At 39.1% G+C, this 19,082-nt stretch overlaps 1 protein-coding gene across 3 annotated transcripts in view; it reads right to left on the bottom strand.

The window, feature by feature from the left end:
* The window catches only part of itpr3 (inositol 1,4,5-trisphosphate receptor, type 3), a 90,364-nt gene that overhangs the window by 64,533 nt on the left and 6,749 nt on the right, over positions 1-19,082 (bottom strand). The gene's annotated exons all lie outside the window — the stretch shown is intronic.

Genomic DNA, 19,082 nt, shown 5'->3' with positions numbered 1-19,082 from the left:
CAAATCCTGACTTGCATTTTAACATTTAAAACTTTGGATCATGTATTTGGAATTGGCTTCTTTTTTTTTACAGTGGACGAGAACTTCAAGTGAAATTGATGGCTTAAAAAAACTAGACACATGTAAAGACAACCTCAAAAAGGGGGAAAACCCTTAGTGGAGCTTAACAATAAGGCTTTCAGTTCTTTCCTGATTTTGAAAAATTGTTTTATAAAACTCGATTTCAAGATGAGGTAAAGCAAGAGTGTAAGATCTGTGATCCAGATTAAAGTGCTTACCAAAGAACATTCCAGAAGTTTTTTTTTAATCAAAGTCTCTCTGACTGTATTTTGGGTCTGTGTTATGGCATGGCATGGCATGGTATAGTATGGTACAGTAGGGTATGGTACGGTACGGTATGGTACGTTACGTTACGGTACGGTATGGTACAGTATGTTATGGTACGGTATGGTATGTTATGGTACGGCATAGTATGGTTCGGTACAATACCATACAGTATGGTACGGTACGGTATGGTACGTTACGCTACGGTATGGTATGTTACAGTATGGTATGGTACGGTATGTTATGGTACGGCATAGTATGGTTTGGTACAATACCATACAGTATGGTACGGTATGGTATGGTTCGGTACAGTACCATACGGAATGGTACGGTGTGGTATGGTGCGAGTATGGTGTAGCAATACAGTTATAGTATTTAAAATCAGAAAATTAGAATGTAGAAAGAGTTCCTACAAGCATAAAGAAAAGATAAAATGAACTTAAATGATTATCGCTGCTACATGTTAATGAAAAAATAGGTCAAGATAATATCGTTGTGGAGAAGAAACTCGCAAAGATCAATAAGCATAAAGGGAGAAACGCTTTAAAGAATAAAACAGAAGTTAGTTCTGGTGGCATATCCATGAAGAAATGAAGGTGTTTAAGAGAGGTGGCAGTAGTGTGAACCGGCTGTTCAATCCTGGACAGCGACAAAATTCCTAAGGCACAAGGAACAGAGGAGTACAATTTTTAAGATCAGGATAGATGTTAAGAATTGTCCAAACTAATGAAGAATACAGAGGATACGCTAAACAATTAAGTCAGTATTCGCGTTTATATATTCGCACTTTAGCAGTTCCATGTATTCGCTGATTTTTTTGTAGTCACGTGACTCCTCTGGTTCATCACAAAAACTCAGACAACTCTAGACGCTTGTATGAGACTTTTGCCTCCGAAAGAGGTTCTGCAGGAATTTCTAAGGGGGGAGAGGAGATGAAGAGCACGCCGGCCCGTCGGCTTCCTTGCCATCCGCTGAAGAATATTTCACAGCGAGGAAGAGCTGGTTTCAACGGTTCCTGAATCACTTTGTGCCCCTGCATGGAGAAATGGCATCAGCTGACACAGGAAAATATCCTGAAACGCTGCAGAAGATAATCACCGAGAATAATTATCATTCAGATGAATGAATGATGGATGAAACCGGCCTCTTCTGGAAAAAGATGACCTCTCCCACTAAACTGATAAAGGAGGAAGAACAGGCTCGTGGTTTTAAGGCACAGAGAGACAGAGTGACTCTCTTAATGTGTGTTATAAAGTACACTACAGTACAGTCTATTGCTTTGAATAAAAAAAAAGAACTGCTGAGCAATATTCCAATGTTCTTTAATAAATGTTTTACAAAGCATATGAAATGTCTTCGAAGTGTTTTTGATGAGGACAGATCGGTGACGGACATTCTTCGGCGATATTCTACGGGTGGGGTTCTCCGAACTTCTGCCTTTTTCTCAGATGTCTCTGATCCCTAAGCACCGCAAATAAGGGTAGAATACTGTAGTTAAAACAGCAAGGCCAGATGTGAATATTGTTAAGCAAGACTTGAATGAGGATTGTAAAGCTACAAACACACCTGGCATTCAAGAACGTGCTAAACGCAGGTTCTTGAGTGCACATTTGGTAAAAGAGGAGACAATACTGACAAGTTCCAGGTTTTCCGGACAGACTGACGCCCCTCTCTTGTGATAGAAAATAAAACACGTGTGAAAATGACAAAAGCAGAGAGCAAAGACTTCAAACTGTTGTTTTTGTCTTATGTATTGATTTCTTCTCTTTGCATCCAACATATCATTTTTTAAAATAACACCTACAGTTTTTTTAATATAATGTAATAATTCGTCCTGTAAAATTTTGCCAGGCGGGTAGAATTTTTTCCTTTTTAATCTACTGACCAGCTTGGCTGGGGGTACGACAAATTTGTTTTAACACCTGAAACAGACACACTGTCAAGTGCGAGAAGCATTTTTCTTTATATGATGCTCAGGCTAGCAGTAGCTCACAAAACATCTGCTGCATTGTTCTGCAAACATGTCTACAGCTTGTAATTAGTTGACCTTTGTGTTAGAGCTAATTTCCAAAGGAGATGTTAAAATAAAATAGTTTTTGCTAAATATATTCTGCGATTTGTAATTTTTCTTCAAGAAAGTAAAAGGACGGAGAAAAAACCGATTACAATCAAAAATCGAGTTTGGTTTGAAAAAAAATCATAGATTTAATTTTTTGGCCATCTTGCCCAGCTCTACTTGCAGCAAGATTCGGAATCCATTCAAGAAAACTATGTTTTTCTAGCTATGCAAACTAAAAGATGAGATGGAGCTTGGACTTAGGAAACAACGCAGAAAGGGTTCCACGACTCTTGACTCTTTTGGGATGAAGTAGGGAGAGCATGACTTTTTATGGAGCCAACAACGACATGACCAGCCAGAGCACCAATCTGTATGCAGGGGAGGTTATTAGAGTAAATCTCTGTTACCATTAGTGTTTACAAAATACAAAGGAGACAGACCTCCTCGGCCTCAGGCAGCTGTGTTTCCATGACTTCAGAGGACTTCACACTCCATATGCTACCATGCAAGGTTCACTAGACTTTCAGTAGACTTCCAAGTCCAACCCACGATGATGTTATATTCCTGTTTTGTTTTACTTAAAAAAACAAAGAAAAAATCTCTGAATTGGCCAAAGTCAGTTTAATTCTTGTTAACACTCAGTTTTAGCCTGTTGCATTTTGCAACACATATTTTGGATTGTTTTTTTGCAGCCATGCAACACATTCGAATTGCAACTGATTAATCCAAAGCTTATAGCTCTGTGCATTCCCCTTGTGCTTCGCTTTAAGGTGCACTAATGATATACAAAAGAGGTTATTTTGTTGCTGTGGCTTGCTAAATGGAAATGGATTTTCTGTACCATTTATTTATTTATTATCCTTATTTGTGGCTATTATTATGATCCGGTTATGAAATAATTCCTTCACTAAGTAAATCTAAATTAAAAAAGAAAACAGATGGAAATCCACACAAAGTAGAAGAAATAAATCATATTGCAGCTGGTTCAAAGAGTAAAAGTAGTACTTTGAAGACCCAACATATGAGGAAATGTTAGAACCGGTCAGGTACTGGATGAAGTAAAACCTAAAATACAAGAGGACAGAATTGAGAAGGGTGCAGAGGATAGGGTTAAAGGAAGCCAATTAATTTTATCTGGCAACTCCTAAAAGGAGCATCAAAAAGGCAAATAATAGGAAGGGTTTTTTTATCTTAAACTATGTAAACAGAATTATTTCCTAACCAAAAGATTAATGCTTATCTTTGTTTTGTTTTATCTAAATGAAAAGTAAATATTGATTTACTTCACCTATATCACTATCTTGGTAAATGCTTTAGAAAAAGAATGTTTACAACTATACTTAAGTGTTTGAAGATATATGAATGTTAAAAAGACAACAATGTTTTGTTTGATGCATTATGAGAATCATTTGCATGACATGAGTTTTAAATTTGCATTTTAGCTCAAACCACAACTTCAGCCTATAAACAAATGAGGTGTGTGCAAATGATGGTGGATATGAGAAAAGGGTGAGTTGATAATGCTTGTTTATCTACCATTTAGCTTTATGAGTCAAAATCAAACACCAAATCCATGAGCTACACGTGAAATGTGGAGTACTTTTTAAATATCTTTTTCAAAAGATGGCATCAGACTATTGCTACAATGACTTTCTCTTACATTGATATTTCCAAACTACCGGTAAACAGGAAACCTTCCACATGGTTACCAACTTTACATTGTCAGATCTTTCAGTAAGAGAGATGATAAGCTCAATCAGACCCGATTTACTTCAAGCGGTCATGCTAAGACTTTTTGTCCATGGGACAAAGAGCAACACTGGTATAGTCTTCCTCTCTCGTGGACAAGTCTGGTTTCGTAAAGACTAGATTAACCAATGACCTGCTCAATGTGTATAGGGATTGGATAGTTTCTTTAAAAAGATATTATAAAGTAACAGTATTTTAAACTGACAGCAAACAATTTTAGCAGAAATGGTTGAAGGCCTTGTCCAAGAAAACAAAGCACAAGTAAGACCAGACATCCAAACTCAATCCATCAAAGGTAAAAAAGCAGGTGTTGTGTTTATGTTTGAATTTTTTCCCTTCCTCAACCAAATAAAGTGTTTTTTTTTTTTAAATGTAGTCAGCTTGAGTAGCCCAGTTGTTTATTTCTTTGATATTTCACACGACAAGGTAGAAAATTCTGCAACCCTGTTCCACTATGTAAACACCAGGCAGGTAAGCACGTTCAATAACGCACTTAACGCAAGTTCTTGAACGGGCTTCTAGCATATGTTGTTTACACTGGACAGTCGCTACCCAATACTAGCAAATAAACCTACAGTTGGAAGAGGCTTGATGAGAAATGTCAAACCAAATCTCACAAATCTTTGTCCAGGCTTTTTCTGTCACAGCTCTATTACAATATATGAAAGACTTGGTGTCATATAACAGGTGTGATGTGTTGGATGGAAGGTGTTTGACAGATAAAAAGCTGAGTTCTGAACATATTGTAGTTTTCGTAGTTTTTTGTGGTAAACCAAAATGAAGGGAGTTGCAGTAATCCAGGCAGGAAGTGACAAGACTGTGCACCAGGACTGCTGTGGAATGAGGACTGAGGGAAGGGCGAAGATGACGGATGCTGCGAAGGTGGAAATAGGCAGACCGGGTGATGCTATTGATGTGTGAAGTGAAGGAAAGGGTGCGGTCGAAGATGAAGATGAAATTGTTGAGGTTGGAGGGGTCTAATCCTGTTTTTTTGAATATAGGAATGACAGCAGCCTTTTGAGAGTAGAGGGAACAACTCCAGTGGTGAGCGAGGACTGAACAACATTGGTGATGAGAGGGGAAAGGGAGGGAAGAGTAGCTTTGACCAGAACTGTAGGAAGTGAATCAAGTTGACTGGTAGAGGATTTAGAATGTTAAATCAGCTCAGCAATTTCGTTGACTGATGGTAGAGAAAATGATGAAAATGAGTGATGTGGGTCCAACAGGAATGAGGGAGCTGGATCGGAGCCAGGGTTTACTAATAGTTCCTGATGGATGTTCTCTATTTTTGAGTTGAAGAAGGAAGCCAAGGTGTCACAGAAGTCAGAGGTGTACAGATGGGGTGGTAGTTGATTCGTAGGATGTGTGATTTTAGAAAGGGAGAAAAGAGGGCCTTAGAATTCCCTTCACATGTGTTTATTAAAGTGGAGTAGTATGCTGACTTGGCTTTAGAGATGGAGTCCACATAGTGGGAGAGGTGACTAATGTACCTGTCCCTGTGTATGGAGAGTAGGGTTGGGCGATGTCCCCTAAATTGGCAGTTGACGATGTTTGCAGTCAACCATCGGGATGGACGATGATATCGTCGAGGGGGGGCTATTTTTATTTTTTCTTTCTTATATATATAATTGCCATTCCTCATTTTACTTTATTTATTTTATTTCCCAAATAATGACTCATCCGCGATGATCCAGTCTAAACTGAGGGAAGTGACTTTAAAAAAAATCAAATAAACAAAATAGAAAAGAAGTGGTACGGTCCTGCGTTTGATTAGACCGGTGGAGCGAGCGACCATGTCTCTAGCAGAGCAGACGGACTTAAAGTTTTGTGTTTTAGGGGAAGTAAGGATGCTTTGTTACGTGTGGGAGATTTAGGACTGTGATCTGTCCCGCAGCTCTGCGTGAACGAGCAACCGGAATTTAGGAGAAGCGGGTCTCCTGGTAAAAAAGTGTGTGTCGGGGCAGAACTCGGAGCGCTAGCTAACACAGTGTTAGCTTCGAAGCAGAAAGGCAGCTCAGTCCTTAGAAACCGTTCAAACATTTGTGTTTCCAGTCGTGTCCAGACAAAATAAAGGCTGATGTTATTCCCACATATTTACGTGCAGCCAAGATGCAGATTGTAGCGTTTCACGCACGGATTTATGTTCATGCAAATGTTGTTAGCCCGTGTTAGCATACTGCTAATCCTGGCTTCCGGCTCCGTTTTTCAACAGAAAAAGCACTGACCACACGGATTAAAATGATGAGCGAACAGGCGCTTCATAATAACAGTAACATTAATAAAAGCACGTTTAGGAGATCATCTTGTATAATAATAATAAAATAACCGAGCTGACGTATCTATGTATGTAGCCGCTCGGCGGAACTAAGTTTCGCTTTCGGTTTTTAAAAACACTGCTGCGCAGGTGCGAAAGTGTGACCCATGTGAATGTTTTTTATAATCTGAAAAAGTTTTTCTGGGCCCATCTACACGGTTGGATTCTAATCCGACCATTGATCCGATCAAGATATTTTGCACATGTAACCGCGTCTTATGGTGTCGACTCGCAGCGTGCCGGGGGCGTGGCATCACGATGGTGTCTCTCCATCGGGATGTCAGTCAACCATCACGATGGACGATGGTATCGTCCATCGGCACAACCCTAATGGAGAGACCAGTTTTTTTTGTACAGTCTTTCCAGTCCATGTCTTTTAGCTTTTAGTTGTCAGAGGGAGGGGGTGAACCAGGGAGCAGTGAGCGAAAAGGAGATCATTCTGGTTTTAAGCGGAGCATGGATATCCAGGATGCTGTGGAGATTGTCATTATAATGTGAGACAAGTTTATCAGGTGTGTGGAGGGTGTCAGTGCAGGGAAGGTCGGTGATCTGGGATGAGAAATGATCCAGGTAAATATTATTGATTTTACGGTAAATGTACTTTAAACAAGTTAAATATAACGTGTCTTGGTTTGATTTAACAGCGCTGACTACAATAGTCCGCATGAAATGTGTTCATTTTTAGACTTGGAAATTCATTGAAAGGTTATGGAAAAGTTATGGGAAACTATTACAAAAAAAGATTTAAGAAACCTGCAACATCCGATACCGGTTAAGTCTGAAACTACGGGATCGGACCGGATTTTCCGATCATGTGATCGAATCAGGACATCCCTAAAAACAACCAATTTCAGCAAATCTTTGGATATTGATTTGCAGAGTGATTGAGGAACAGCCAGCAACTTGAAACAGTGTCGTTTTCAAAATATATTAACTTGAATGGAGGCTGATGCACAGAGGGCGAGGTTCTGTCAGCTGGACGCTAGAATGAAATCCTGAAATTTCACAAAATTCTTACCATAAGCTCTAAATCTGGATCCTAAAAAAGATGCTCAGATTTTTAGGGCTGGTTTTATCAAATTGATTGATCAGTCTGAATTGATACGAGCACAATAGATCAATAATCAATCCATAAAAGTAGAGATCAATCTTTTAAAGATAAAGCCAAAGTCCGCTAGCTTGATGCTAACATATAATGGAATTTCCCATAGGATGGGTAAGGCTAATGCTCGGTCGACCTAAACATTGCTGACTAAATGAACAGCTTTATAAAGTAAGTAAGTAAGTAAGTTTTATTTATATAGTACCTTTCACAGATAAAATCACAAAGTGCTGAACAATAAGAAAACATACAATACAGTAAAAGCAGAAAAACAATCACTTAAATATGATGTAAAGCAAAACTAAATTGATGAAAAATAAATGTACGATGAAAATAACACTGAAACCAGTCAGCTAAAAGCATTTATGAATAAAAGTGTCTTCGGTTGACTTTTAAAAGAATCGATGGTGTCGGCCACAAGACTGTTGCCTGGAACGACCAGTCACCTCTGGTTTATATTTGGTCTTAAAAATCTTTAAAAGATTTTGATCCGAGGATCGGAGGGCACTGCCAAAAGCGTAGGGACAGACCAAGTCTGATAAGTATTTTGGGGTCTGTCCATTTAAAGCTCTATAGGTTAAAACTAAAATTTTAAAATCAATACGCCAGTTAATTGGGAGCCAGTGCAGGGAGGATAAAATGGGGGTAATGTGTGCCCTTTTGTCCAATCCTGTTAAAAGCCACGCAGCAGTGTTTTGAACTAACTGCAGACGGTTAAGAACATATTTATTAAAACAAGTAAAAGTGTCTGATAGAAAAATAATTTAAGTACTCAGTATAATTTATAGACACAATGAACTTTATTTAATCAAGTAAAAAGAGAATTACAATAACCTAAACGAAAAGAAACAAAAGCATGGATAACCATCTCCAAGACTGATTTAGATAAAAAGGCCCGCAGTTTTGCTACGTTACGTAAATGATAAAAACGATTTCTAATTAAAAGGCTTGAATGACGGTCCAAAGACATTGACTGATCAAACCAGACACCAAGATTTCTGATACAGGGCTGTACAGAGGAGCTTAAAGAACAAAGATGCTGGGAAATTATTGGGATTGTGTTTTCTGGGGCAACTATTAGTGTTTCCGTCTTTTCTGGATTTAGCTGGAGACTGTTACTTGTGAGCCAAGATTTAACACAGGCAAGGCAATCTAGTAGTTCTGTAAGTTTGTGGAGTTCTGAGTCATTGAAGGAACAGTACAGCTGAATATCATCAGCATAGAAATGGTATGACACATTTTTAAAGTTATTTAAAAGCTTTCCAAGTGGGTAAATGTACATTAAAAACAACAGTGGTCCTACAACAGATCCCTGGGGGACACCATGTAGGAGTGGAGAGGTATCAGAAAGCATACAATTTGTTTAAACAGAGAATGTTCTGTTAGTCAGATAGGAGGTAAACCACTTTGAAACAAACCCAGCAATACCAAACTCATTTTCTTATCTGCCCAACAGTATTTTATGATCAACAGTGTCAAATGCTGAGGATAAGTCTAAAAGAACCAAAACTGGATATTTTCCAGAGTCAGCAGCCATCTGTATATCATTTGAAACTTTGAGTAAAGTGGTCTCCGTGGAATGCATCTTTCTAAAACCAGATTGGTACTTATCGAAGAGTTCATCGTTGTTTAAAAATATGTTAACTGTTCTGCCACTATCTTCTCCAAGACTTCTAAGAGTAAAGGTAAATTTGAAATTGGCCTATAATTGGAGGGGTTGTGATGGATCTAGTTTGGGCTTTTTTAAAAAGGGACTTATGGCTGCCTGTTTAATGAAGTTTGGGCCATTCCCAATGGAGAGAGACAGATTAATCATTTTAATAAGAAATGGGGCAATAAGATCGATAACTTCAAAAAACATACATGATGGCATTATGTCTAGGGGGTGTGAGGATGGCTTCATCTTTTTTAATTCGACTTTTTCTAATGAGATGGCAGAAAAGCTAGTCCAGGAGTAGTTTAAAGAGGCTAAAATAGTGGTATTTTCATTGGATGATTTTAGGTTTAGTTTGATTTTAGATTTAGTTTGAGCTCATTCACCTTATTTACAAAATATTGTAAGAATCTGTTTCAATCGTCAGTTGTGTAAGCAGGTACAGGTGAGGGTGAGGGTGAAACAATGTTTTGAATGTGTATCAAAGACAACTTTTGGATTTCTCTTGTTCATTGAGATACCACTTTATGAGAGTTATTGGGCACATGTCTGGATATGTTAAAATATAACTCCAAACTCTTATGTTCACAAATGTTTGCAAGTTTAATTTAGTGTAATTTTGTCATTGTTTGGACGTTTACACTTTAGGAAGATGTTTCATTTCTTTCTGTAGCCCCTCTTGAATTTATTATCAGGATTGCTTCAGTGTCAGATTTAAAATATTCAGTCTGTATAAAATTGAATAAACCAATATTTAAAATGTCATTCATTCATTCATTCATTCATTCATTCATTCATTTTCTATTCCGTTTTTGTCCCTTTCGGGGTGACGGGGCTGCCGGAGCCTATCCCAGCCACTTATGGGCGAAGGCAGGGGGACATCCTGGACAGGTCGCCAGTCTGTTGCAGATATTTAAAATTTTTGAAATTAATTTTATTTAAGATCCTTTGGCCTCTGTGAATGAATGTGTAATAAGAAATGACTAGGCTACCATGTTGGTTGAGGCCTGTTTTCCAATTGAGTAGAAAAAAAAAACAAAGCTGTTATTTTCCTTTTATGTTACTGCTCTGGCCCACTTGAGATCAGACGGGTTGAGTGTGGCCCCCGAACCAAAATGAGTTTGACACCCCTGATCTAAGGTGTGACCTTTATTGTGTGTAGGACTAGAAACATGTTGCTTTAGGCCAAAAGAATCAGTGAGTGTTAAAAATTCAGAAGCTACTTTACAAGATAGGTCGTCAACATGCAAATTAAAATCACTGAGAATTAAAACCTTCTCAAATTTGATAAGAGTGGATAAAAATTCAAAAAACTCATTTAAAAATTCTCTAACAGAACCAGGGAGACGATATAATACAATAAATGAAGTCTCAATTTTCAACCTTAGTCATTTGGAGCTCAAATGAGTTGAAATGATCCAGCTTCATCAATGGAAGGAATTACGGTGGATGAGCGCATGGCCTCCTCCACGCCATTCAACCCGAGGTGTTCCAAAAACAGAGCAGCCAGGAGGACATAGTTCATTTAGATGGAAGTAGTTAAAACTCCCCGGCAGGAATTTTCCAAACTCTTTTAAGGAAACATTTTTTTTAAATGGTGAATGGCGTATACTTGTATAGTGCTTTTCTACCTTCCAATTCAGCCATACACACACAGTCACACACTGATGGTGTCAATGGCGCCAACCTTCCACCAGAGGCAAGGTGAGGCAAGGACAACATGGACGGGCAAGGCGGGAATCAAACCTGCAATGTTCTAATTTGAGATCGACCCCCCTGCTGCTGCACCACGGCCACCCCAAAAGTAACCATTTGTGGTCTAAAGCACAGTTTTTGTTCAAATCTTGTGGAATAAAGTGTAATGCTATACTGCAAGCGCCATCTAGTGACCCTTTTTTAAACAAACTAAAAGCATTCTCAGCTGATTTACCAACTCTGCACCCTCAACACACACATTATTGGTAAACCACTGCTTCCCCGAGGCGCCTGATAGTTGTCAAGAATGTTCTTTGAGCTAATTGAGATCACATTTTTGTGGTCTTACAAACTACTCACAAGAGCAAAGCTGCAGTATGTTTGTTCTGTCAATACCCGTTCACTGCTTTCAGTTTCCTTCAGTATTTACAGCCCATCTTATTCAGCTTAAGGGTCGTTTATAATTCAAGGCAAATTGTAATCGCTCACGTTGCAGTGGTCGCACGGCCATTGGAGCTAGGGTTGTGCCGATGGACAATGCCATCGTCCACCGTGATGGGTGACTGACATCACGATGGAGAGACACCATCGTGATGTCACGCCCCCGCCACGCTGCGAGTCGACACCATAAGACGCGGTTACATGTGCAAAATATCTTGATAAGGATTATTGGTTGATTGGTTGATTAGAATCCAACCGTGTAGATGGGCCCAGAAAAAGTTTTTCAGATTATAAAAAACTTTCACATGGGTCACACTTTCGGTCGGAAAAAATCATTCGCACATGCGCAGTAGTGTTTTTAAAAAACGGAAGAGAAACTTAGTTCCGCCGAGCGGCTACATACATATATACGTCAGCTCGGTATTATACAAGATGATCTCCTAAACTTCTTCTATTAATGTTACGGTTATTATGAAGCGCCTGTTCGCACATCATTTTAATTTTAATCCGTGTGTTCAGTGCTTTTTCTGTTGAAAAACGGAGCCGGAAGCCAGGATTAGCAGTATGCTAACACGGGCTAACAACATTAGCATGAACATAAAATCCATGCGTGAAACGCTGCAATCTGCATCTTGGCTGCACCTAAATATGTGGGAATAACATCAGCCTTTATTTAGCCGGGACACGACTGGAAACACAAATCCACGTGATTGTTTGAACGGTTTCTAAGGACTGAGCGGCCTTTCTGCTTCGAAGCTTACACACTGCGTTAGCTAGCGCTCCGAGCAATGCCCCGACACACACTTTTCCGGTTGCTCGTTCGCGTAGAGCTGCGGGACGGATCACAGTCCTAAGTCTCCCACACGTAACAAAGCATCCTTACTTCCCCTAAAACACAAAACTGTAAGTCCGTCTGCTCTGCTAGAGACAAGGTCGCACGCTCCACCGGTCCACTATCAAGTGCAGGACCGGACCACTTCTTTTCTACTTTGTTTATTTTATTTTTGTTAAAGTCACTTCCCTCAGTTTAGACTGGATCATCGCGGATGAGTCATTATTTGGGAAATAAAATGAATAAAGTAATAAAGTAAAATAACAAATAGCAATTATATAAGAACGAAAAATTAAAAATACCCCCCGACGATATCATCGTCCATCCCGATGGTTGACTGCAAACATCGTCAACTGCCAATTTAGGGGACATCGCCCAACCCTAATTGGAGCAAAACAGAGAGTGAGAGAGAGGGCAAGATAAAACATAAAGCAGGACTGGAAAGATCTTGCATCTCATGTAGATATATCTCATGTTTTGTGCCAGATTAGAAAATGCAATTTGCCCCTTTTTTTTCTCCTCGGTATTGCCTGATTCTGCTTAGCGGACAAACATACCACCCTCCTCTGCTTCAGCGCAGAAGCAGAAAGTGAGTATGCAGCATGTCGTTAAGTTAAAAATAAACACTGGAGACGATCACGTTGTTTAAAAAGTATAAATTCCGCTCAGAAGTTCATGGCAGTTCTCGTGGACAGTCGTAGGCAAATCCAAACATTAGTATGAACTAGACTGCGCGATTGTGGATGCCAATGGTGCGATGACCGAATGGTTTGGAGTTTAAACCGGCCTTAATGCATCTTTCAACTGAGACTGAAACATGCTGTCATAGCAGGCACCAATGAAGCCACAGAACAAGGTCCATTCAGCCAAATGGTCCCTGCTAGCTTTATACCCACCCAGGTCCCACAATCCCTCAGTTGTGTTGACTTTGTGCTGAAAGTCTCAATTCTTGAATTTTGGGTGATGTGATTGAACTATCTGACTTATTCAAATCAGAGAAGACAACAAAGGTCTGATTCCTGATCATCAGAGTTCAAACATGTGTTTTTGTATACAGTTAAATTAGTATTTAAAACTTGGGATATTTTGAAAGGTGAACAACAAAGAAATGAAAATTCCTGTACCTTTATTTTTTGATCAAAACCAACTCAACTCAACTCATCTTTATTTATTTAGCACTTTCAATCAACAGCCGCCGACACAAAGTGCTGAACAGGAGAAATGAAGAAAACAAACACTAAAACATCTTAAAACACAAGATTAGATATAGAGAGATAACAACAATAAAACCAGTACAGCAAGACAGCAATAATAGAAGTCTCATGTTGTATTAAAAGCCAGAGCATAAAAATGGGTTTTCAGGCAGGTTTTAAAAATGGGCAGTGATGGAGCTTCTCTTATGGACAGTGGCAGAGAGTTCCAATGCTTTGGAACAGCGACAGCAAAAGCTCTGTCCCCTCTGAGTTTCCGTCTGGACCTCGGTACCTCCAGAAGCAGCTGATCAGCTGATCTGAGTGACCGGGCTGGCGAGTAAGGAGAGAGAATTTCAGAGAGGTACAGCGGGGCAAGATCATGTAAAGATTTATAAACAAATGAAAGAATCTTAACGTGAACTCTAAAATGCACAGGCAGCCAGTGGATCGATGCTAAAATTGGCCACAAAGTTCTGAAGTCCACAATAGTCCGGTTTTGCACATTTCAATATGTAAATATATTTAATGAAATACAGAATAAAACCAACTCTTTTGCAAGCTGTTTCGATGATTAACTTCGCTTTGTTTCTGTAAAATTCAAACAAAGGTTCCAGCTTTGGTTTGTTCATTTTGCAGCTCAGCAAAATAAGGCGACAAAAAGCCTTCTACTGTATTTCAAACAAGAGAGGTACCTGCAGGATTTGTGTGGCTGTAGCAGAATTTGACTATGAAAAGCAGCAGGTTGATCTATTCAGATGCCATGTCACTAATTCAACAGATGGGTAAAAATCCTTATTCAAATGTTCCTCTCTAAAGAAAACAAAGTACCAGCAAACATAAGCCCCAACAGACTGGTTCTGGTGGTTTGTAAGAAGGGAGTGAAGGTTCCCTCACAATCCCAAAGCATGATGGGACTGGTTGAAGCAATTTTGGAGTCTCACTCACCAAGTTACTGAACTGGAGGTTTTATTACAAAATTATTAGTACTTTCTAGGACAGAGTGTCAGGGATGACCATTCAGATCATTTTTGGACCAATAAATAAATAAAGGCACAAATAAAGGACCCTTATTTAATATACAAATAAAGGGAAAACAGCTGTCTCTTGATTGCATGTTTGGAAACAGCTGTTTTTGGTCATTGTCTTTTTTTTTATGAGTTGAGAATAATTTTTACATTCTCTCTTTGGTACTTAACCCTGTATTACCGGAGCAAGAAACAGGGAATAACACACGCTTTTCAAACTACCATAACTCTTCAACCATTTACATAATTAAAGCAATTCCAATAGACTACGAAGCAGAGGACTTCCCTTGGCATGCTGTTAATTGCATAAACGTTTGAAGAGTTTCCATTCCTTCATTCATTCATCTTCTTCCGTTTATCCCTTTCGGTGTCACGGGGCTGCCGGAGCCTGTCCCAGCCACTTATGACAGGTCGCCAGTCTGTCGCAGGGTCACACATATCACACACCAATGCACACTCACATTAACACCTATGGACAATTTGGAGTGACCAATTAACCTATGAGGCATGTGGGAGGTGGGAAGAAGCCTGGGTCCCCGGAGAGAACCCATGCATGCACGGGTAGAACATGCAAACTCCACACAGGAAGGTCCCCCATTGATGTTCTGTTTCAGGTCCCCCAGCCGGGATTTGAACCAGAGGCCTTCTTGTGGTGAGGCAAGAGCGCTAACCACTGCGCCACAATGCAGCAGAAGAGTTTCCATAATTCAAGAAACGTCAGTATTAGAACCAAAGCTCAGGTGTTAAAGGGTTAAATGCTTTCGAGAGCAAATGAACAAAAGCAAATTTACCCAAAACAGGAGTAGTTATTGCAGATTGTGTGTGTTTTTAAATGTATAAGATAAATAAAATACTTTTTTTTTTGGATTTATCTTTATACAAACATGCTAACACTGTCTCTGGCTCAGAAAACAGCTTACCCATCAGAAGCTCTGTGGTTTGTAAAAACACAACCTTAAGCGGAAACGCAGACCTCATCTTAAAGCTAGACTTCCATCTTATATCAGTCAAAACTGCTCAACAGAGAAGACCCAAGGTCACTCACTACTCCCTAAGCCCCAAAACACTATCCGGTGCCCTGGATTTTTATGCAATTGAGACACATGCTCACTACTTTTTTAAATGCCAAATATGACATTCCCTATTTGCTGAAGTTAAAATCTAATAAATACAAACATTTTACAAATACCATTCATCAATCCACTATGCTCTGTTAATAAAAATTTGGAGAATTTATAGAAAATAAATGTACATACATTCAAATAATAAATTGTCCAAACGCAATGCATTGTGGTCTACATTCACCAGTCTAGTAGGCATTGATGCACACTGGTTTTTCACAGACTTCTGAGAAATTTCTAGGGCACTGGATTCTGGATTTGTAGATTCGGACACCCAGAGAAAATGGTAATGCCCTATATAGTGCACTAAGTGTGGAGAAGAAAGTGAATTTGGAGACAGGCCCAGTGTTTTCTGGCATTGCAGGGCTCCAGACTGCGACCAAACCGGTCGTATTTTGCGACCAAAATTTGAGAGTTTGCGACTGAATCTTACATCCAGTCGCACATGTGCTAACAGTAAATTTGCCTCCCCCACCCTCCGTATTTTTTATACATTAAACGTGGAAGGGGCACGTCAATGATGAATGAAATGAGCAATGAAATAATCAATGAGACGTGAGCGCAAACGCACGCAAACACACACACACTCGCACACATACTCATGAGACGCGAGCACACACTCGCTTTTCATTGAGTGATGCCTGTCTCTGAGGCCAATTCGTGTGATAAGAACAGGGAATGGCCACTGTAAGTGGTTAAAATGCGTGGCAGGGGAGGGGCCTAGAGATAATCGAGCACGCGTAAACATCTTTGGGAAGGAAACGGAGACAAATATCACCACAGCCTGATATGTGCGCGCGTCTGAGCTATGAAGTGAACTATTGATTCGTTCTTCCGACCTGCGGCTAGTGTACCAGTGACATAACTACAGCAGGGGTCTCAAACTCGCGTCCCGCGGGCTATTTGCGGCCCCAAGATGATATTTTGCGGCCCCCGCCTTATGAAGGGGGATGAAGGCGAATCTGTAGCGAGACTGAAGGAGAACAGGAAGTTGGAGTTCAATTTAGTTCAATTTAGTTTTAATATGCCGCTCCCCCTTAGTATGATCTGTGTTATTATATATTTTATAATTATTTGAATGTTTTGAAATGTATGTAACCTTTTTATAATCAATTGGTATTTTAAATTATTTTAATTGATCACTCAACTACAAAAACCTATCAGGACACATTTCCCATAATGCATTGTTTTGTAGTCATCAGGGCAGCTTTCAGTCAGTGCAGTACAGTAAACCCTTGTTTTTCGCGGGGGTTACGTTAAAAAAAAAAGCCTGTGATAGGCAAAATCCGTGAAGTAGAATCTTCTATTTTTTTTACAATTATTATACAATTAAATACTCTATTATACATTGAAAAGAAAGAACAAGCCATTTTACAGGCTCAAGCATTCGTTTCACAAATTAAAGTACTTTAGAAACGTTTTTTTTTCAACAAATAACTTCTGTAGTGTCAAATAATAATTTTAATCATCAATGTGAACAGAAGGCTTCAAATTGCGGAGATTAGCCCCGCCCACCGCGACCCGAGTAATTGGATTAACAGGAGAAAATTTAAAATGATTATGAAAAAAATACAAAGTACAGTCGGACAAATAGTGACTCAGGTGTATTTTACAGCTCTTCAGACTGAGCCGCTGCATTCTGACTACGCTCTGCAGTGTTTTCTTCTTTTGAAGTCCATGGTGCTGGTGTGTGTGTTCGGGAGAAGAACATAGTGATAGGCAGTTGTTATCGCTCTGTTTTCTATGGGTTTTAGAGGAACTCCAAATTGCAAGATGACCTGATAACCATGATAACCACGCTGAGGGTTACTAGCAAAGCCAAACATATGTCACATGACGAGTATTTTCCTTCAGTCTTGGTTCTATGTTTAGTTTGTGCGATGTTGACTCAAGTTTTCAAGCTTTAAAACAGGTAAAGTGGGAAACCAAATCAAACATGAGTTTCTGATAAGACCAGGGAAAAAGGAGAGATGAGCTCTACACAGCAAGCTTGCTGCAAAGCTGAAAACTAAATAATGTCTTTCTTTTTTTTAAATAAACCTTTATTAATTTAAAAAAGGACATTTGTTCTCTTTAATGTTTGAATGATCTATTCTCACAGCTGAATATTACCTTAGGTATAATTATTTTCACTGCATTATTCTTAGAGATACATTCTGTTCATAATCTAAACTTTATCAAAGCAGGAGGAAATGTGTAACATCATTCACACTTTTATGGACAAAGTTTATTCATTTCATTACATTCAAAGTTATTTAAACAGTACATGATATGCAGAAATAAACTGTTGATAATAGTTAACATTGTCTATTAAACATTGTCTCAAGTTGAGTCTTTTTTTTATTTATGGTTTAAATGCTGAGTTTTAGTACTGACCTATTTCTCAATGCTTTCCCCTGAGTTGTGTTTTACAATAAATGTGTTAAAAAGTGAAAAGAAAAGTAAAACTGTATTATGCATTTCATAAAAAAAATTAAAATGGACCTTATCTTTTGAAAAGCGCTAAGAACCAGCTGCTGCGTAGGTGCAACAAAAACTGGTAATAAAGCATTAGGACTTTCCAACCCCAGTGTTGACAAAACTGTTGAGGGTAGTTAAATGAATGGAAGGGAGTCAGAGTCAACAGGTGCAAAGGTCAGATGGAGTCAAGTTCATTACAGGAAGCATGCACAAAGAGTGGGCACAGAAAAAACCCTTTGGGCACTTTAGATTCTAATCTAAACCTCGAAGCTAACCGGTAATAAAAATGCATGATGGATTGTTTCATAGCATCCAAACAAGGTTTGATTCTGTTCCAACAAAGACAGAACCAGACACACAATCTGGTGGTAAAAATATCTCCCGGACTTGAACAGTACTCCCTTTTTCTGCCATACATTAAGTCAAACAGTGTGTCTGCATGTGTGTACATTATTTTAGTATATACCACTGACTGTATAAGAGAATACTGGATGGATCCCGTGTGACGTCACCCGTAGAAATGGCCTTACTACTCCAGTGAAATGAAGCCAATTGAGTTGCAATTCTTACGTTTTATGGACCTCGCCATTTTGGAGCCAGATGACCGTGACTGATCTGAGTAGTCTGAGTCTAGGGATGGGGAGACATATTTTTTTCGACCGATACCGATAACCAATATTTTTTCCTGCAACTGTGGCCGATAGCCAATTCTTGCCGATACCAATACTTAAGTATCTATAGTAACACAAAGTTTAGATTACCTTTGTGTTTCTTTATAAAAAATGCACAACTTTTCTTTTACTGGACAATCCCATGGTACTTGACCTTTTTAACATACAGCAAAAGATCTCGTAGGAACAAGTATCACTGAAATGTTCCTATAGATATATATCTGTAAACGTTCGGGCCATTTATTGAATATTGGACATAACTGTAAATCATGAGCTCCGCATTTCCAGAGATCTATTAGGAAAAAAATGGATCCCTATCAAAAATAACATTTACTTGAACACGGTCAATTTTTGACTATGACTGTAAACATAAGCTTCCCAATCTATTAGGAACAATGTCAAGTAAACGTTCAAGGTGGGGGCCAGTTTGCATCACATTCTT

This window comes from Oryzias latipes, chromosome 7 (genome assembly GCF_053564925.1).
Source record: "Oryzias latipes strain Hd-rR chromosome 7, Olatipes_Hd-rR_3.1".
In the NCBI taxonomy this organism is placed as follows: domain Eukaryota; kingdom Metazoa; phylum Chordata; class Actinopteri; order Beloniformes; family Adrianichthyidae; genus Oryzias; species Oryzias latipes.
The sequence above is the reverse complement of the archived record's forward strand: the minus strand, read 5'-3'. Positions and strand labels throughout refer to the sequence as shown.